A 21,557-nucleotide genomic window follows, 5' to 3' on the forward strand; every position below is an offset into this window, starting at 1 on the left:
TGCCCTCATCCTATGAACCCTCTCCCTGGCCCCTCTACCTGATTTTCTGAGTCAGGATCTCTCATTTATTCAGCTAGATTGGCTGGTCAGAGACTCCATCGTTCTGTTCTTCTAGAGTTTGTATTAATATGCCATCCCAGTGAGAAATCACTCCTCACACTTGGAGATTAATAGAGAGAAAAGGCTTTATAGTACAGCACACATCCAGCCCTGGCTCATGCTTAGCGAGGAGCCAGCCATGAATAGATTCTACAAACCTATGTACACTTTAGCTTTATGCATTCCATAAACACTGTCATCCTAAAATTTCTTTTGAATCTTGGCCACAGATCACACTGTGAACAAGTTAAACAGAGACGGGAAACTGCTAGCCTGCCTGTTTAGGCAGATGGGAGATTGACACAGCACAGGTATTACATATTGTTAGAATTATTTTAAGTGCACAGTGTTATCTTGCGAATAGCTGTTACCTGGGGTTGGCTTGCCCACTTGGCAGAGATAGGCTTTTCTTTTCTTTTTCATTTTTAAAAATTATTTTATTTTAGGCTGGGCATGGTGGTTCACGCCTTTAATCCCAGCACTCGGGAGGCAGAGGCAGGAGGATCTCTGTAAATTCAAGGCCAGCCTGGTGGGTCCAGGACAGCCAAGGCTACACAGAGAAACCCTGTCTCAAAAAACAAAACAAATGTTATTTTATTTTTTATATGTATGGGTGTTTTGTTTGCATGCATGTCTGTGTACCAGTGCGGGCCTGGTACCCAGGGAGGTTAGAACAGATTATGAGTCACCATGGGTGCTGGGAACTGAACTCAGATCCTCTGGAGGATCAGCCAGTTCTCTTAATGGCTGAGCCATCTCTCCAGCCTCCAAATTATGCTCTTCTTAAGGACTTTATAGCCAGGACTTAATGATAGTTGTTACCCTGTCCTGCTCCCTTAAACTGCTTCTAGAGGCAAGTTCTCTGGTAGTTGGTTATAAGGTAGGGTTGTCTCTTTTTTTGTTATGGGAATAGAGCCTAATGGTATAAGGCAGGGTTGTCTTCCTTGTCAGGAGAATAGAGCTTAACGGTTGGCAGTACTGGTGAGCAAACATTTACATCCTGACATCCTAAATTTCTAGTCGCTAACAGGCTATTACTTATCTTTGGGGTGTTTTGGAGCAGTGTTCCCTTAGCTAAATTTCACTTTATGTTACTTAATGTCTCCTAAGCAAATCTTTGTTGTTGTTGTTATTGAGACGGGGTTTCTCTGTGTAGCCCTGGCTGTCCTGGCCTCATTTTGTAGACAAGGCTGGCCTCGAACTCATAGAGATATGCCTACCTCTGCCTCCTGATGTTTGGATTAAAGACGTGCACCACCACCTACTGGCAACTTTTTTTTAAAAAACAGGAACCCAATTTAGATACTCCCAAGTCAATGTCTCTTGTATTTTTGTGATTTACAAAAAATAAAAAAATAAAATAAAACTTTTAGAGGATGATAAGATGGTTGGTTCAACTGTGTACTGATACTAAAGGCATGTGCCACCATGCCTTACAAATATTTTCTTTCTTTCTTTCTTTCTTTCTTTTTTTTTTTTTTTTTTTTTTTTGGTTTTTCGAGACAGGGTTTCTCTGTGTAGCCTGGGCTGTCCTGGACTCACTTTTTAGACCCGGCTGGCCTTGAACTCACAGCAATCAGCCAGCCTCTGCCTCCTGAGTGCTGGGATTAAAGTTGTGTGCCACCATGCCCAGCTTACAAATATTTTCTAATTGTCTTTTTTAAGTTGTTATTTTTAACTATGTGTGTAGGGAGATGTACACATAGAAGAGGGGACCTGATCCTTTGGAGCTAGAGTTACAGGCAGTTACAAGCTGCCTGATACAGGTGCTAGGGTCTGAATTCTGGTCCTCTGCAAGGGGACCAGACTCTTTAATCACCGAGCCATCTCTCCAGTCCCTTAACCTTTTAAATACAGTACAGAAACTTATTCTATATAGCAAGCTTCCAAGTGATTGTCCTGTTGAACCATGTGTCACTTTTGGAATTGTCTAATTTAGTGGTTCCATGTTGTCAAGGACAGAGATTCTTCCTACTTGTTCTGTGGCTATCCCAACTAAATCGGCTTTAGTGTCTTTGTGGGCCTCTCAGTGCGGTCTCTTCCTCAGGATTATTCTTCATTTCCTCCTCCTGGCTCCCAGCCCCAGTGCCTGCGCAGGTCTCCTTACTTCTTGCCTCAGGAGTGCTGACGGCTGGGGTGTGGCACCTAGACCTGACCCCTGCTCTACCCTTCCCGGTTATGCAATATGACTCCAGCTGGCATTGCTCTGCCCCTAGGGCCCCTCTACTGGCTCCATGTGTAGAATTAATGGGTATCTTGAGTGGAAAGCCACAAGAATCTTGGGAGTGGGGTTTGCTGCTGTTGCCTCATTACCTGGTCCTTCCTTCCTGGGAAGTCCTGCTCCCCTGATTTTTCTGGGTCTCCAGCAGGGCCTGCTGCTTTCCCGGTTCCCAGAAGCATCCCAGAGTCCACTTGTTCACACAAGTCTCTTTTGTAGGAAGAGCCCCCCCCCCCCCCCCCCCGCCCCATTGTGGGGACTCCGCTGTCACATCTTTACAGGTGACTTCTTTTTTGATTATTTTTATTTTCTTTTGTGTGTATGAGTGTTTTCGATGCATGCACAATTGTGCACCAGGTGCACATCTGGTGCCCACAGAAGCTAGAAGAGGGCATTGGATCCCCTGGGAGCAGAGTTAGTTATAGCTGGTTACAAGCCACTTTGCAGGTGCTGGGAATTGAGCTCAGGTTCTCTGGAAGAGCAGCCAGTGATCTTCACCACTGAGGTATCTCTCCAGGCCCCAGATTGCTTTCTTTCTGTTTTGTTTCCTCTTGAGACAGGTTTTTTTGTTTTTGTTTTTTGTTTGTGTGTGTGTGTGTGTGTGTGTGTGTGTGTGTGTGTGTGTGTGTAGCCCTAGGCCATCTCCCCCACTCCCCAGGCAGAGTTTCTCAGTGTCACCCTGGTTGTCCTGGACTCACTTTGTAGACCAGGCTGGCCTCGAACTCACAGAGATCCTCCTGCCTCTGCCTCCCGAATATTTAAAGGCATATGCCCAGCCTACGCCATTTTTCTTTACCTTAAAAGGTCCCCATCTCTGTGTCTTGTTACCTGTCACCACTTACAAGTGGGTGTGTCCTAAATGGAGTGCTCCCTTGTCTGCTGGCACCTGTCATTGTGCACATGCTGTAATGTTTATTATTGGATGTACTTATTGGTCAAAGCTAAGAGCTGGGTGGAGCTATGTTCAGCACAAGCTGTCTTCTGCATTTCTGTAAATACTTGTCTAAGCAATAGAGACTCTGTCCAGGTGCTGTGGTGCACCCCTGTAATCCCAGCACTTGGGAGAGAGAGAGGCAGGTGGATCTCTGTGAGTTTGTGGCCAGCCTGGTCTACAAAGTGAGTCCAGGATAGCCAAGGCTACCCTGTCTTGAAAAAAAGCCCAATAAACAAACAAGAAAACAAACAAACAAACAAAAAGGTGACTCAGGAGATGGAGATGGTAGGACCCTGAATTTGAGTCCAGCCTGGTTGTATGAGGAGAACTTACCTAACAAATAGTTGATGATGAGGATGATGATGACTTGTTTCTGGGGCCTTCATTTACATATGACCTCCACTGAAGTAAGTAAAATGTAATAGAAAGATCACAGGCCTAGCTCCAAAGAGAAGAAAGCTGAATTTCGGAAGTGGTACATGAGGCAAAACAGTTAAATGCAAAGTGTCATTTTGTTCTTTTTTTCTTTTTAGATCTGGATTTATTTACTAATTTCTTTTTCTTTTTCTTTTGTTTTTGGTTTTTGGAGACAAGGTTTCTCTGGGTAGCCTTGGCTGTCCTGGACTCACATTCTTTCTTTCTTTCTTTTTCTTAACAGCCTTGGCTATCCTGGACTAGCTTTGTGGACCAGGCTGGCCTGGAACCCACAAAGATCTGCCTGCTTCTGCCTCCCGAGTGCTGGGATTAAAGGTGTGTGCCACCTCGCCCAGCACTGATTTATTTATCACCATGAATGTGCATGTGTGCTATGTATATCGTGACGCATGTGTAGAGATCAGAGGAGAATTTTGTGGAGTTGGTTCTCCCCTTCAATCTTCACGTGAGGTCCAAGGTCTTGGATCAGGTCTTCAGAGCAGGCACCTGACCTGCTGGCCACTTCTTTGGCCCTTGTTTTGTGCATTTGTTTTTAAACAGGGTCTCACCAGGCGTGGTGGCACACCCCTGTAACCCCAGCACTTAGGGAGACAGAGGCAGGAGGATCTCTGTGAGTTTGTGGCCAGCCTGGTCTACAAATTGAGTCCAGGACAGCCAAGGGTACACAGAGAAACTGTCTCAAAAAACCAAAAAAGAAGAAGAAAGAAAGAAAGAAAGAAATTAAACAGGGTCTCATGTGCACATATGTAGGTGTGGGATTGGGGGCCGGTGGAGGAGATGGAGTGTCCTTCTGAGAGTTCTAGCCCTCCTAGAGACAGATTCTCTCACTGACTGTAGCTAGGCAGGAGGCTAGAGACCCATTGGTCTTCCCTCCGCTTCCCATGGTATTGGGGTTGCATAGTATGTGCAGGCATTCCTATATTTTCACATTGCTCCCAGGTTCTGGGCACTGAATCAAGTCTTCACACTTGAGTAGCAAATGCTCTCACCCACTGAGCTCTCCTCCCAATTCCCTGTGTTGGATTTTTGAGATGGATTACAGTTGCGAGCCACCATCTCTGGCTTACCATTCGTATTTGTTGGCTCTGTTTCTTTCTTTCTTTTTTTCTGGTTTTTCGAGACAGGGTCTCTTTTTGTAGCCTTGACTGTCCTGGACTCGCTTTGTAGACAAGGCTGGCCTTGAACTCACAGGGATCCACCTGCCTCTACCTCCCAAGTGCTGGGATTAAAGGCGTGCACCACCACTGCCCGGCTGTTGGCTCTGTTTCTTAACAATTAAACTTTATTATACAACCCAACTAGCTTACACAAAAGGGAAAAAAAGTTAAAGGGAAACAAGAGTGAACCTTCCGGCATCCGTTCCACGGGATGGGTCCCTAGGTGTCTCTAGCCTGCCCGTTGGTCCGGTCTGTTTGCTGATCCTCTTCCCGATCCACCTGCGTTCAAGCCTGGTCTGAACCTGCTGCTCCTCTCTGTCCTCTCCATTTGTCTGTCTCTCACGTGCAAGGGGAGGTCTCCCTCTCCCATTGATGGTCAATTAGAAACACAATAGTCCAGGTGGAATCCCTCGGTCCCCTTCCTGAATTCCAGGCCCAGGATGGCTCCACCCAGTCTATCTCAAGGTTAATCTCAGGGAGTATCTATGGTGTGTCCAAAGGCAAAGCTCACCAAGACTGCTTTCACTTGTGACAAAGCTTACAATCCTTCCCACACATATTTCTTTGGAAAAGTTAAGAGTGAACAGTTGCAGAAAGGATGTGGAAGTGGGGAGAACCAGTGACTCAGGACTGAGTGTATGCACACACATTCACTCTCAGATGAGTGGAGCGCATCGGTTTATATTTAGAAACTTTGGAGGTGTAGCCACACAAGGCAGCTTATGAGATCACCGTCTATTTGGAAAGCCTCAGGAACAGTGTGACGGAGGGACTGGCTGGTCAGTGATGTGGCGTCCTAAAGGCAAGAGTTGTACCAGGCCAGGCACGGTGGCGCACACTTTTAATCCCAGCACTTGGGAGGCAGAGGCAGGCAGATCTCTGTGAGTTTGAGGCCAGCCTGGTCTACAAAGTGCGGCCAGGACAGCTAAGGCTACACAGAATAACCCTGTTTCGAAAAATAAAAAATAAAAACCAAACAAACAAAAAAAGAGTCACCTGAGGCTCCACCCTGACACTTCAGCCACTGGTCAGCACACTGTCAGCAGGACGGACATCTCACAGAGAAGGGGGGCCCTCTGCCTCTCACCCCAGAACAGTGCCTACCTGTCCAGTGGGCTGTCCTGAGAGGCAGGAGGTGACATATGACTGCTGTTGGTGGTTAGGCTCTGTTCTAGGCTTTCACACACACCATCTGGAAAAAATAAGAACCATTTCGTGAATTTGCATGCCACTCTTCAGTAAAGGCCATGTTAACCTTCTCTGAGTAGTTCCAATGTTAGCATATGTGCTGCTGATGTGAACGCTGACGTGAGCACTGATGTGAGCACTGACCGCCACTTCCTGTCCAGAGCAGTCCCTACTCCATTACTTTTAGCATTCTCCTGGCTTTTAATCAAGGGTCACTGTGCAGGAGGGTTTTGTTAAAAGCTCTTTCTATTCTAGAAGCACAATGTCCGCTGGTAGATCTTGGGTGGTGAGAGAAGGGCTAATAGAGACTTTGTGATTTAAAAAGATTTATTTATTTCTATTTCATGTGTATGGGTGTTTTGCCTGCATATGTCTGCACTACTGACTGCCTGGTGCCCTTGGAGGTCAGAAAACACTTGCCCTGGCCTCTTACCTATGACCCCCACGTCACCTCACTCCTCTGAGTGCTGGAATTATAGGCATGCCATTACACCCAGTTTGCCCTCTTGCCCTCATCTCTCTCTCTCTCTTTTTTGGTTTTTTGTTTTGTTTTGTTTTGTTTTTCGAGACAGAGTTTCTCTGTGTAGCCTTGGCCATCCTGGACTCACTTTGTAGACCAGGCTGGCCTCGAACTCACAACGATCTGCCTGCCTCTGCCTCCTGAGTGCTGGGATTAAAGGTGTGCACCACCACGCCCGGCTTTTTTTGGGTTTTTTTAAGACAGGGTTTCTCTGTGTAACAGCCCTGGCTGTCCTGGAAATCACTCTGTAGTCCAGGCTGGCCTCAAACTCATGGAGATCCACCTGTCTCTGCCTCCCAAGTGCTGGGGTTAAAGGTATGAGCCACCACTGCACAGCCACCCTTAGCTCTTAACAGAACAGCAAGAATAACAAGGCAGGAAATCAGTGAGAATATAGAACTGAGCAACTTCAGTCAATAGGATTTGTAGCCTTATAGAATACCACATCTGAGGACCTTTGGAATGAACATCTGAGAAAGTATTAGCATGAACTATAAGATAAAAGTACCAAAAAGACAGGATGTAGGTCTGGAGAGATGGCTCGGTGGGGAAGGAGCTTACCACACAAAAGGAATTCAGATCCCCGGGAACAGGACACTGAGCGACTGTGAACGCAGCACTCCTGGGGCAAGGTGGGAAGCAGAAACAGGAGAGTCCCTGGATGCTCACGGGCCAAGGAGATGGCATTAAGAGATCCTATCTCAGCTGGGCGGTGGTGGCGCACACCTGTAATCCCAGCACTCAGGAGGCAGAGTGCTCACAGGTGGATCATTCTGAGTTCAAGGCCAGCCTCGTCTACAAAGCAAGTTCAAGATAGTCAAGGCTACACAGAGAAACCCTGTCTCGGGGGAAAAAAAAAAGAGACCCTATCTCAGACACAGTTGAAAGCGAGGACCTGTGTACACATGCCATGCAGGAATGCACGCTTGCGCACAGCATTGACTGCTTTTTCCTCAAGCCTGTTTTTGTTTGTTTGCAAGGGCGTGTGTGTTTTAAGGTAGCCTCAAGTGCTCTCTACCAGCCCTCAATGCTTGACCCTCCTGCAGACACCTCCTAAGTGCTGGGACTCCAGGCACTCCTGGCTCCTTAGGCCTGTTAAATAGCATCTGAGCAGCTGTGCGTTGTGGACATGGTGATAGTCCCAGTTCAGTGGAGGCTTGAGGAGAAAGATTTCCTAGATTATTCCCTGGCTAGAAGCAGAACAAATAGCCGGAGATTGAGATGGAATAGTCCACTGTTAGATCTAGGAACCCAGGATCTATTATATTCTCTACAGTTTACAGGAAAGTTTACTAACTTAATAACCTTTCATTTGGATGATTTTGTGTGTCAGGAACAACTTCAGATGCAAGAGATCTGATCTTCAGAGGTGCTAAAAAGAATTTGAGTCAGTCATAATGTTCTTCTTGTAGGTTTCTAGGACCTTCTGGATCCTTCTATTTGCCATTCTCCCATGCTTCTCTCGCCTAAAGTCCCAATAGGATGTCCTCCCTTCTGTTCCTCTTTCCTGATAAGTGAAGACTTTCATGGGACGTGCCCCTTGGGCTAGTGTCCAGATATAAGTAAGTACATACTTTTGACTCTTTCTGCTTCTGGATTAACTCACTCATTATGATCATATCTAGTTCAATCCATTTGTCCACAAATTTTGGAAATTCCTTGTTTTTAATAGCTGAGTAGTATTCCATAGTGTATACGTACCACAGTTTCTTTATCCATTCTTCTACTGAGGGACACTTAGGCTGTTCCCATGTTCTGGCTATTATGAATAAGGCTGCTATGAACATGGTTGAACACATGTCCCTGTTGTGTGCTGGTGCTTCTTCTGGGTATATTCCAAGGAGTGGAATAGCTGGGTCTTGAGGAAGCCCTATTTCCAGATAGCGCCATATAGATTTCCAAAGTGGTTGTACTAGTTTGCATTTCCACTAGCAATGAAGGAGTGTTCCTCTTTCTCCACATCCTTGCCAGCATGTGGTGTCACTTGAATTTTTGATCTTAGCCATTCTGATGGGTGTAAGATGGCATCTCAGAGTCATTTTGATTTGCATTTCTCTGATGACTAAAGATGTTGAGCATTTCTTTGTTTCTCAGCCATTTGATATTCCTCTTTTGAGAAGTCTCTGTTTAGTTCTGAGCCCCATTTCTCAATTGGGTTATTTGGTTTGGTGGTCCTGCTCAAACTATGGCACCAGCCAAGGACAATACGTGTAGTAAACATCGAACCCCAACCCAGATCTAGCCAATGGGCAGGACATTCTTCACAATTGAGTGGAGATTGGGGACTGACTTTTACATGAACTCTGATGCCCCATATTTGACCATGTCCCCTTGATGGGGAGACCTGGTGGCACTCAGAGGAAGAATAGCAGGCTACCAAGAAGAGACTTGATACCCTATGAGCATATACAGGGGGAGGAGGTCCTCCTCAGTCACAGTTATAGGGGAAGGGAGTAGGGGGAAAGCAGGAGGGAGGGAGGAATGGGAGAATACAATGGATGGGATAACTATTGAGATGTAATAGGAATGAATTAATTAAAAAAAAAAAAAAGAATTTGAGCCAGGCTGGGCGTGGTGGCGCACGCCTTTGATTCCAGCACTCGGGAGGCAGAGGCAGGTGGATCACTGTGAGTTTGAGGCCAGCTTGGTCTACAAAGTGAGTCCAGGACAGCCAAGATAACACAGAGAAACCCTGTCTCAAAAAACAAAAACAAAACAAAACAAAAAACCCCAAACTCACCAAACAAAAAGAATCTGAAGCATGAAAATGTTAGGAGGGAAGTAAAAAAGGAAAATACTGGGGAGTATTTCAGAGTGAGCTGCAAGGAACAGTTGTTGGAATTGTCTCTCCACCCTCCAGGCCCAGAAGAGCGCTGGTTACCCTTTCTTCCTTAAGGAATCACGAGTAAGAATCAAGGGGCTGGAGAGGTGGCTCAGCGGTTAGGGGCACTGTCTGCTCTTCCAAAGGTCCTGAGTTCAACTCCCAGCAACCACATGGTGGCTCACAACCCTCTATAAAGAGATCTGGTGCCCTGGTGCCTACTTCCAGTGTGTAGGCATACACGCAGGTAGAACACTGTATATTTAATTAAAAAAGAAAAATCACAGAGAACATTTTAGAGCTAGCTGACGTCCAAACAGAACCAGTGGATAAGTGGTTAACAGAGATGCGAGTGGCACATGGCTGAGGCTAGGAACTAGTTGTGTTGTCAGTCTATTAATTCTGCAGAGCTACAGCCCTCGCCCTCTATTTCTTGTTCAGCCTTTAAGCCATTTGAAGTTGGCATCTACTCTCGCTGCGATGTTCAAATGCCACAGGAAAGCCTACTGACCTTACAGCTAAATTTAGATTCTCTTCTGTCCTCACGTGTGACACATCTGCAGTGTCTGTGCTCCTGGGTTGGTAGAAGCACAGCATGTGTGTCCTAACCCTTTGACAATTCTGTCTTTGAGATCTCTGTTCTACCACTCACGGCCCATCTAGTCTTTAGTCTTTACTGTCCTCATATTTTTTCTTTCTTTCTTTCTTTCTTTTTTTTTTAGTTTTTCGAGATAGGGAGATAGGGTTTTCCTTGTGTAGCCCTGGCTGTCCTAGACTTGCTTTGTAGACCAGGCTGGCCTTGAACTCACAGCATCCGCCTCTGCCTCCTGAGTGTTGGGATTAAAGGTGTGTGTAGGCTTCCCCTTTTCCTAACCTACTTCATTTGGGGTTCTTGAAGCTTACACTCCCTTCCAACCCACCTACCCTAAATAGGAGAGAAAGGAGGTTTGTGGGAACAGGAGAAGTAGACCTTTTTGAATTCAGTTCCTGGGAGCAATTCCCCTGGCGTAGTCAGCAGGATTTCAGCAGACCAGCAATTCCACCAAAGTTGTTGCTGGAGCCTGGAGCCTCAAAGGCTTCACTGGAGTGGTTCTCTCTAGGAGCATCTCAAAGTGGAGCAATAAACAGCCACACAATACCAAGACCCAAAAAAGTTCCAGCGTCCTGTTTTGGAGATATATATCCCTCTCAGAGTCTGTAATAGTATGTTTTTCAGCTGGCAAAAATCAAGCCCCATCCCCAAAGTAGTTCGACTTCTAAGTGGATAAACATCACCTGTTCTCTCACAAGTCTGTTCCCCATCCCATACTTGGGATCAAAATTAAAACATATCTACATCCATTACAAATCCCCCTTTCTATTAAAAAATAATAAAGTATATACAATAAAAATAATTATGGGAATTATACAGTAAAAGTCACATTTACAAGGGCCAGTCCATTTGTATTTGACAATCTTGGAGAAATTATTCCACTGTCTATCCTATGCTACTGAATTTTATCATAGTGACCAAAGTTTTTCTAAATCATTCTATGATAATTTACATTTATCAACCTCTAAACATGTCTTTAGCTCTTTTTTTTTTTTTTTTTTTTTTTTGAGACAGGGTTTCTCTGTGTAGCCCTGGCTGTCCTCGACTAACTTTGTATACCAGGCTGGCCTCCACCTCACAGTGATCTGCCTACCTCTCCCTCCTGAGTGCTGGGATTAAAAGCATGCTCTACCACCGCTGGGCTTTACATTACATTTTAAAATGAGTTGCAATAGTACAATTCATTAAGCAAACATTGAACAAAATCTATCAATATACAATATATACAATACATAAAGCAAAAGTTGAACAAAATAATCTTAAATTTCTAATGTAAAATAGTTGAGCCTAATAGATTCAATAATCTGCCTTTTATCCTGTAGTTCTATATCCTCCCCTTTTCTCATTCCCTTTTTCCCTCCTTTCCCCCTAACACTAGATAGGATAGAGAGAAAGAAAGAAAGAAAGAAAGAAAGAAAGAAAGAAAGAAAGGAGAAACATTATGAGACCAAAACCAAACCAAAGCAACCAAAGCCTTGCAGAAACACCCTTGAATCTCTTTTGTGTTGGCCATCAACAGCTGGGCACGGGGCCTGGCCTTAAGAGTGGCCTGTATAACCAGTGAGACTCCATTGGGAAAACTAATTGAAGATAGCTTCCGGCTTAGGGTGTGAGCTTGCGTCCACTTCCACCTCAGCGCAGGGAGCTCATCAGGCCCAGTGCAGGCCTGGGCATGCTGCCACAGTCTGAGAGTTCACGTGTGCCGTGGTCTTCCCGTGTTTGCAAAGCCTGTCTCCTTGGTGTTCTCCAGCTCCTCTGTGTGTTTTCTTCCTCCCATACATCTCATTAAGCACCCGTCAAATGCGCATTTCAGGCAGAGCCACCAGTCTGCTTTAAAAGGGAGTTGTCCTTCAGCTGCTACAGGGTTCACATTTGACCTTGTGACACGGTAGCAGCAAGGACCTGGCTCACACCGCTGTGACATGGTAGCCGCCAGGATCTCTCCTTCACTTACGCCGCAGCCTGTGCTGCTCAGCGTGGGCTGTGGACGGCTTTCCCTTCTCCAAAACCGTACCTTCCCTGAGAGCGCAGCGGGAATGCTGCTTCTGCAAGTCCAGCTCATCCTATTCCGCAGTCACTTGTTCCCCCTCTGAGGTCTTGTGGTAGTCTATCATACTAGCACGGCACAGCAAGACAAGGCATGACAAGGCTTGAGAGTTATAAAAGGGTGCGGGTGTTCGTTGAGTGGGCCTGGGTTGGATGCACTGATCTGAGTAACTGGGGCGCAGAGACTAGATGCTTCTGGAGTGATTCCCAGCTGCAGGGCGATCGAGTTTCTCGGCAGTAAACATAAATCTTATGTTGCTGTAATCCTGGGGATTACCAGATCCTCTTGGGACAGCAAACAAAAAACCAAACACTCTCTTCTGCTAAATGAAAGCTAAGGAGTTAACTATTAGGCCTGCAGGATTTGAGACAACTTAATAAAAAATTACTTTTCTATCATTTGTAGAGAGCATCTGCTTAATGCAAACCACAGGCTCCTGTTATGTCTTCAGTCTTTTAGCAAAGGCAAGCAAAACAGACGTGGTTTAATTCCAGCAGAAATTAGTATATATTAAATTTTACCATACAAATAATAGGAAAGAAGAGTTTCAATATATTTGAAATTAAGCTGGGCTTGATGGCACATGCCTTTAATCCCAGCACTCAGGAGGCAGAGGCAGGTGGATTGCTGTGAGTTCGAGGCCAGCCAGCCTGGTCTACAAAGCAAGTCCAGAACAGCCCAGGCTACACAGTGAAACCCTGTCTCAAAAAAAAAAAAAAAAAAAGTTGAACCAAACCCACCCACCCACCCACACACACACACACACTACACAGCACAGCTTTAATTCCAGAACACAGGAGACAAAGGTAGGTGGACCTGTGATTTTGAAGCCAGCCTAGTCTACTGATCTACATAGAGAATTCTAGGACAGCCAGAGCTATGAAGTAAAACCCTGTTCTCAAATAAACAAAACCAACAAGAAAGATTTATCTTGGATGTGTTGTGTCATGTATTCACATGTGTGTGCAAGTGTTCTTAGAACCTAGAAGAGGGTCTTGGTTGTTACAGGTGGTGGTGAGCTGCTCAGTGTGGGTGATGGGAACTGAACTCTGGCCCTTTGCAGCATGAGGAACATGCTGAGCTCTGCCCCCCCCCACCCCCCCCCCCCCCGTCTCTGACAGGGTTTCTCTGTGTAGCCCTAGAAGCCTTGGAACTCACTCTGTAGACCAGGATGACCCCAAACTCAGAGTTCTGTCTGCTTCTGCCTCCTGTGTATTAGAACTAAAGGTGTGCACACCACCATTCCCCCGCACCCAGCTCCTTTCTCTCTTGAAAAAAATTTTTGTTTTGTTTTGTTTTATGAGACAGGGTTTCTCTGTGTAGCCTTGACGATCCTGGACTCACTTTGTAGACCAGGCTGGCCTCAAACTCACAGTGATCCACCTGTCTCTGCCTCCCAAGTGCTGGGATTAAAGGCGTGCGCCACCACAGCCTGGCAAAACATTTTATTTATTTATTTATTTATTTATTTATTTATTTATTTATTTATTTTTCCAGGGGGGCCCAAGCACCATGGCATGTGCTCAGGGTCAGAGGACAATTCAGTAGGAGTTGTTTCTGTGTTTCACCTTGGGTTCTAGGGACGGGACTCAGGTCATCAGGGTAGTAGTAGGTGCTAAGGCCTCTCGCTGGCCCTGAACATGGTCAGGATGTAAAGTAAATTAATTAGTTAAAAACCCCTCCACAGTTAGATGCTATGTTTTGTTTTGTCTCTTTTTGTTTTGAGATAAGGTTTCTCTGAGTAGCCCTGGTTGTCCTGGAATTCACCCTGTAGACCATGTTGGGTTCAAACTCAGAGATCCCCTTGCATCCCAAGTGCTGGGGTTAAAGGCTTGAGTCCCCATCGCCGAGCCCACAATTAGTTTTGTTTTGTTTTGCTTTTTTGGTTTTTTGAGACAGGGTCTCTCTGTGTAATAGCCCTGGCTATCCTGGATTTGCTTTGTAGGCCAGGCTGGCCCCAAATTCACAGCAATCCACCTGCCTTTGCCTCCCAAGTGTTGGGATTAAAGGCATGTGCCACCATGCTCAGCTCCACAATTAGTTTTTAAACATTTATTTATTTTTATGTATATGAGTGTTTGCCTGCATGTAAGTATATGCACCCCATGAAATGCCCAACAGGGTTAGAGGAAGGCTTCAGATCCCTTGGAACTGGAGTTACAAATGGCTGCCAGATGTTATATGGCCGTTTGGAACCGAACCTGGGTCCTCTGCAAGATCCACAAATGTTCTTAATTATTGAGCAATCTTTACAGCAACCCACAATTAGTTTTTAAGAGCTACTCACTAGAAGCTGGGTATGGTGGCATAGGCCTGTAATCACAGCTCTTGGGAAGCAGAAAGAGGAAGCTCTCAAGTTCAAGGCCAGCTTGGGCCATACAGCGTTTTAGGGTGGCTAACCTTAGCTACACAGTGAAACAATCTTTAACAACAAAACAAAAACTGAACTAAAGAGGATTATCCAGAAAAATATCAACTGTACTGCATTAGCCTAAACTTTGGAAGCTTCATATAAGGATGTCATTAGATTTTTTTTTTTTTTAAATATAAGACTCTTTTCTTTAATCCCAGAACTCGGGAGGCAGAGGCAGGCGGATTGCTGTGAGTTCGAGGCCAGCCTGGTCTACAAAGCCAGTCCAGGGCAGCCAAGGCTATATACAGACACCCTGCCTCGAAGAAACAAAGAAAAAAAAAATGAGTATTCTACTCATTATTTCATACATTGTGAATATATAAATGTATTCTACACATTTTTTTCCAAGACAGGGTTTCTCTGTGTAGTCTTGACTGTCTTGGACTGACTTTGTAGACCAGGCTGGCCTCGAACTTACAGCGATCCACCTGCCTATGCCTCCCGAGTGCTGGGATTAAAAGCATGTGCCACCATGCCTGGCTGCCATCTATCATTTTTTTTTCCCCAAGAGACAGGGTTTCTCTGTGTAGTCTTCACTGCCCTGGACTCACTTTGCAAATCAGGCTGGCCTCAAACTCAGAGTGATCCACCAGCCTCTGCATCCTGAATGCTGGAATTAAAGGCATGCGCCACCACGCCCAGCTTGCCACCTAGGATTTTTTTTTAAACCTGTCACACCAGGGATTAAAAATGGTGCCTGGAGGCTGGAGAGATGGCTCAGAGGTTAAGAGCATTGTCTGTTCTTTCAAAGGTCCTGAGTTCAATTCCCAGCACCCACATGGTGGCTCACAAACATCTATAATGAGATCTGGTGCCCTCTTCTGGCGTGCAGGCGCACATGTGGGCAGAATACTGTATAAATAACTAATAAATAGCTGGGTGTGGCAGCATGTGCCTTTAATTTCAGCACTTAGGGAGGCAGAGGCAGAGGCAGTTGGATTTCTATGAGTTCAAGGCCAGCCTGGTCTACAAAGTGAGTCCAGGACAGCCAGGGCTACACAGAGAAACTCTGCCTCTAAAAAAAAATCTTGAAAACAAAAACGGGTTGGAGAGATGGCTTAGCAGGTAAGAGCACTGTCTGATCTTCAAGAGGTCTTGCGTTCAATTCCCAGCAACCACATGGTGGCTCACAACCACCTATACTGGAACGTGATGCCTTCTTCTGGCATGCAGGCACACATGCAGAAAGAACACTCATACATAAATAATTTAAAAAATCTTTTAAAAAACACAAAACTAAACAACAACAACAAAAGCAAAATGGTGCTTGGGCAAGCAATATGGCTCAGAGAAAGCTGATAAATTGAGCTAAATTCTTGGAAGCCACAGAAGGCTAGCTGTGACTAGATTCTGTGATCAAAGCACCCCCACAGTAAAATGAAAGGGGGAGACTGTAGAATCATATGGAAACTTGCGGGCCTTTAATTCCAGCACTCAGGAGGCAGAGGCAGGCAGATCGCTGTGAGTTTGAGGCCAGCCTGGTCTACAAAGTGAGTCTAGGACAGCCAAGGCTACACAGAGAAACCTGTCTCCAAAAACAAAAACAAAAAACAAAACTAAACAAAAGAAGACACTGTCTGAACTACATAGCTAGGCATGCCTGGTCTTAAATGTGTGGTAACCCTTTTGCTTCTGCCTGTCAGTGCTGGGAGGACAGGTATGCAACATGACACTCAGAATTGTATCTTAGCTATTTTTCAATAATTTTTATTTATTTAATTTAATTTTTGAGATTGTCTCATGTAGCCCAGACTGGCCTCAGACTCATGTAGCTTCCAGGCCTGCCAAGGGTACATAGTGAGATTCTGTTTCAACAAACAAAAAAGTAAAGGTCTGTATGTGATAACCCAGACAACAGATGCTTAAGTACCGCAAACTCTACAATATCCCTTTCTCAGAACTGGCAGGGTAGCCTGGTGTCGTGGAGCATTCTGGTAATCCCAGAGTGTGGAAAGCTGAGGCAAGGCAGAATGACTAACTCAAGGACGTCCTTAGGCGGTACATAGAGATCCTGTCTCTAAACAAATGAGCCAGGTTTGGTGCTGCATGTCTGTAATTTTAGTAGTTATGTGGGGGCAGGAGGATCAGGAGTTCAAGGACACCTCCCTACTTATAGTGAGTTTGAGGCTAACCTAAGCTATGTGAGATCCTTGTCTCAAAACAAAACAAACAAAAAACAAAACATAAAGGCAGATTTCAATGCCATGCATAATAAATTTCTGACTTCTTTTATTTTACTTTACTTGGAGGCAAAAAATCGTATCTCACTACTCACAGGTCAAAGACACCCAAGATATTGAAAAGTTACAGACATTACTCCAGAAGCCACATTAACCACACTCTGTACTTATGTGTAACTGTGTGTATGTGTGTGCGACTGTAGAGGCCAGAGGTCAACATTCAGGGCCATTCAACTGCTCTGCCTTAGCTTTTGAGACAAGGTTTCTGACTGAAACTGGAGCTTCCAGATCAGGAGGCTGGCCTGTCTCTACCTACAGGCACATACGGCTGGGGCAGGCTTCTACAGGGGTGCACAGCACACACTTAGCTGAGTCACCCTAGCACCTGATCTGTCTAAAAGCAGGTGTTCTCTATCAGCTAATTAGTATTTTTTTTTAAGTTTTATTTATTATGTATACAGTGTTCTGTCTACATGTACACCTGCATACCAGAAGAGGGCATCAAATCACATTATAAATGGTGGTGAACCACCATGTGGTTGCTTGGAATTGAACTCAGGACCTTTGGAAGAGGAGATAGTACTCTTTTTGTTTTTTGTTTCTTTTGGTTTTTTTGTTTTTGGTTTTTCGAGACAGGGTTTCTCTGTGTAGCCTTGGCCATCCTGGACTCACTTAGTAGACCAGGCTGGCCTTGAACTGACAGCGATCCGCCTGCCTCTGCCTCCCGAGTGCTGGGATTAAAGGCATGCACCACCACTGCCCGGCCGAGCAGGTAGTACTCTTAACCATCTCACCAGCCCCAGCTAATTAGTATTGAAACTATGAGATCAAGTGGAATAGTTATAAAAATAGAATCAAAGATCTTCAATAAACCAGCCTACTTCCCACCATAGTTTCCCAAGTGCTTGGATTACAGATATGTGCCGCCACACCAGCTTTTTTTTTTTTTAAATCACTATTAAAGGCAAATGGTGAGTCTGAAAAGATGGCTCATCTGTTAAGAGCATTTGTAGCTCTTGCGGGGGACTTGGATCTGGTCCCCAGAACCACACTGTGGCTCACAGACACCTATGACTCCTATGTCCTCTTCGGTTTCCCTGGACACCAGGGATGCACATGGCACACACACATTGAGGCTCATACACATAAAGTAAGTAAAACCTTAAAGGTAAGTGGTTTAAAATTTCTTACATTTACACAGCATTTTCCTGTTTTTACAAAGCACTGCCAGGACTGCCTGGCAGCACAATACCCAGGTTTAATCCCCAGTTCTGCAAAGCACAAAGTATTCCTACATTTGATGCTCAGATGCCAGATATGATAGATACTATCTTTCCCTATTTTATGGCTCAAAAACCCAGAGACTTACCAGGTATGATGTTGCACATCTTTAATCCTAGCACTCAAGAGGCAGAGACAAGCAGATCTCTTAAGTTTGAGGCCAGCCTGGTCTACAATGAGTTCCAGGCTGGCCAAGGTGATATAGGGAGACATTATCTCAAAGTAAACGAAAAACCTTAAACCTGTGCAAGCTGAAAAGCAAGTCACAGAGGCCCTTATAATTTGTTTGTACAGGGTCTTGCTTTGTAGCTTTGGCCTGGAACTTGGGATATGACCCAGGTTGGCCTCAAACTTGCACTGATCCTTCTGTCTCAATCTCCTGAGGGATGGGATGACAGATTTACACCATAACGTCAGCCCTTCAGTAGCTCTTATGTGCACAGAAGAGTGAATGTTTGTGGCATTTTGTATAGTCTTACACTAAATTTGCAAATGATGACAGGACCTAAGAACACAAGTCACACCGGGCATGGTGGTGGTGGGGCACACCTGTAACCCCAGCACTTAGGAGGCAGAAGCAGGTGGATCTCTGTGAGTTTGAGGCCAGCCTCATCTACAGAGTTCAAGACTACACAGAGAAATCCTTTGGGGGTGGGGAGGGCACCTTTTGGAAGTTGATTTTCCTACCTTGGGAGTTAAGGAGATCAAACTTAGAACTTAGTGGCAAGTGCCTTTACCCACTGTTTAGCCAGTCCTAAGGGTTTTGTTCGTTTTGTTTTTTGTTATTGTTGTTTGTTTTCCATAGTCTAGCCTCATATTTACTGTAATTCGCCTGCTTCAACATTAACTGCTGGGATTACAGGTATGTGCCACATCTGGTTTAAGAATTTTTTTAAAACCAGAGGGAAATTTCTCAAATTTCATTTACCACAGCTGAGATTATTCCTTAATGAAAAACCACTTTTTAAAAGATCTAGAGATGGCCCAGCCATTTACAGCAATTATTCTTTCAGAAGATCTGGGACCTACCACTTACATGGCAGCTAACAACTATGTGTAACTCCAGTTCTAGGGGATTGGCTGCCTTTTAACCCCTGCAGGCCCCAGGCACTCACACAGCACAGGCATGCATGCAGGCAAACCACACATAAAATAAAGCAAAAAGAAACCTTTAAAAAAAAAAAATCCCGTAAGTTAGCTCCTACAAAGACCTGTATCAGAAACTGCTGTAGTGCTCAGTGGTTTTTACTCTGTGTGTCTTGGAACACAGGCTGGCTTGGAATTCACCAAGCAGCTGGAAATGCAGCAGGAAGTGCTGATCCTGTTTCTGAAACCTCTTGAGTGCTAGGATTTCAGATATGTGCCATCAAGCTTAATTCTGAAAGTGGGATTTCTAAAATCTTATCTATTATTATGTTGCTGTGTGCACACGTATGTGCCCCTGTGTAAGTGTGGCGGTCAGAGGACAACTCTGCAGGGCCAGCCCTCTCCTCCCAGCTGTACGTGGGAACTGGGTCAGGTTGTCTGGCTTCTGTCAGGAGTGTCTTTACGTATTAAGTCTTCTCTGGTCTGAAAACAGGATTCCTAAACGAAGCATATGAACTAAAACCCTAAAAAGGGCTACAGATAATGTTGCCTCTTTAATCCACAAATCTCAGTTTTCCAACTGTCAGTGTTTTAAGATAGAAGTAAACACATCTCAACAGCTTTAAATATTTTCATGTATTTTATTTTTTAAAACACTTATAATTTTGCAAGCTAGCAGTAAAATACTGCCCTCAATATTTTACTAATTAGCACCGTATACCTTTTAAAGCTAACTGGAACATTGTTTCACTGTAAATGGTTGTAAAAATAAGATGTCAAATTAGTCTCAACATAAGATCATTAATTAAGTTAAATCATTATATTTTGGCTCTAGACACGTATGTGTACTTAAAAGATGAATTTAACTAAGTTAATAAATTTGCCAATCTAATAAAATTAAAGTATAAAAGTATCATGATTTAAAGCAATATTTAACCTCTGAAATTACTCTTAAAAAGTATATAAAGAAATTGAGAAATCAGCTATAAAAACAAAAGGTCACTCCTTTACTTTTTAGAAATCTCTAAATATTTGGAAGAATAACAAAATAACTTGGTGAAAAAGTCCTTTGGTGCAAAGATGAGTTAAACATATGGTTTAACACACATGACCATGCTCATGCTTTGCCTATTAACAGCCTTACCAAAAAGCCACGGAAAGGACTGGAACAAACTCACAGGGACAGCTGGAAGGCTGGAATAAAACTGCTTAGTGCTAAAAAAGACCCCAAGTCAGTAGTAGAGTTTTAAATGGAAGCCTAGACATTTAACAGCTATGTTTTAATGTTCTCTTTGGGGGGCTGGGGGGGGGGGCTTTCAAAAAGGAAAAAAAAAAAATCAATTAGTGCTGGGCACGGTGGTGCATGCCTTTAATCCCAGCACTCAGGAGGCAGAGGCAGGTAGATCACTGTGAGTCCAAGGCCAGTCTGGTCTACAAAGCGAGTCCAGGACAGCGAAGGCTACACAGAGAGACCCTGTCTCAAAAAAACAACCCCCCCCCAAATTAATCATACTCAAATTTCTTCCACATATTTTAAAAAAGAATATTTTCATTCTGACAAAAGCATTCTGCAGAGCTATTGCATAAAAACCCAGAGCCACAAATGACTGCTCACTAGCACGCCTGTCTTGCATACCGGTAGAATCAAGTCCAGTTTTGCCATCTGTGGATGACTATGACAAGATACAAAAGCATGTGTTTGCCATAAATAGCTCTGGCTAACAGCAAAGTGCGCACACTGAGCAGATCAGACTCTCTATAAAGAGAACACTCTGGACCACAGCCAAATCCCATTGCTAATGTTTAAGACTGCTATAGCATTTTTGTCCAATATAATTTGGAAAAAATTAAGGAACTGTAGCTGAAATGAACATTCCTAAACATCAGAATCATTATTAAACCTTTGAATGACATTTTACAAATTATTTTCATTATGACAAGTAATAAAAATATCCTACTTCCATTACTCAATTATTTAGTAATGTAACTGCGAATTAATATCCTAATTTATCTAGAGAACAAATAAGATACTGGAGTATGCCAAAGTGCAAAAACAAAAACAAAAACACCTGATCTCCATATTAAAACATAAATAAATAAACGTATTTATAAAAGTACCACTCTTTTAACGATTGTACACAAGTGATTTTTAAGATATTTTTAAACCAAAGAAATCCAACAATCTGGAAAAAGACAAGAGTGTTATATTAAAGGGAAAAAAAAAAAAAAATCCAAATACCAGTGCAGAGCTGTATCACTGCTTACCCTAAAATTTCACGTGACAATTTGCAAAATTTCCAAGGAAAACAAGGCAACATTCTGTAATATGCCACAATTTTTATTGCAACGTGGCCACTTCTGTGAGGGTGGGGAGTTTGATCTCAAAACAATGTTCCATTTAAGGCTCTTTTATACAGAAATTGCCATCATGACTGATATTCAAAATATCTGTAGTATTTCAAGACTCATACGGTAAACATAAAACTCCTACATTTATTCAGTAGTACACTCAATGGGAAACCAAAGACATCAGCACAGCTATTTCTTTGAAGAAAATATGCAGGTAAGAGGAGTGAACACTGAAAT

General features: G+C 44.0%; 1 non-coding gene across 1 annotated transcript; it reads right to left on the minus strand.

Moving 5' to 3' along the window:
• Window positions 1–6,040: 6,040 nt before the first annotated feature.
• On the minus strand, window positions 6,041–6,147 carry LOC127196981 (U6 spliceosomal RNA). Its single transcript, XR_007831577.1, has one exon. It is a non-coding gene; the product is annotated as a U6 spliceosomal RNA (small nuclear RNA).
• Window positions 6,148–21,557: the final 15,410 nt, after the last annotated feature.

The sequence above is a fragment of the Acomys russatus genome, chromosome 1, assembly GCF_903995435.1.
Source record: "Acomys russatus chromosome 1, mAcoRus1.1, whole genome shotgun sequence".
In the NCBI taxonomy this organism is placed as follows: domain Eukaryota; kingdom Metazoa; phylum Chordata; class Mammalia; order Rodentia; family Muridae; genus Acomys; species Acomys russatus.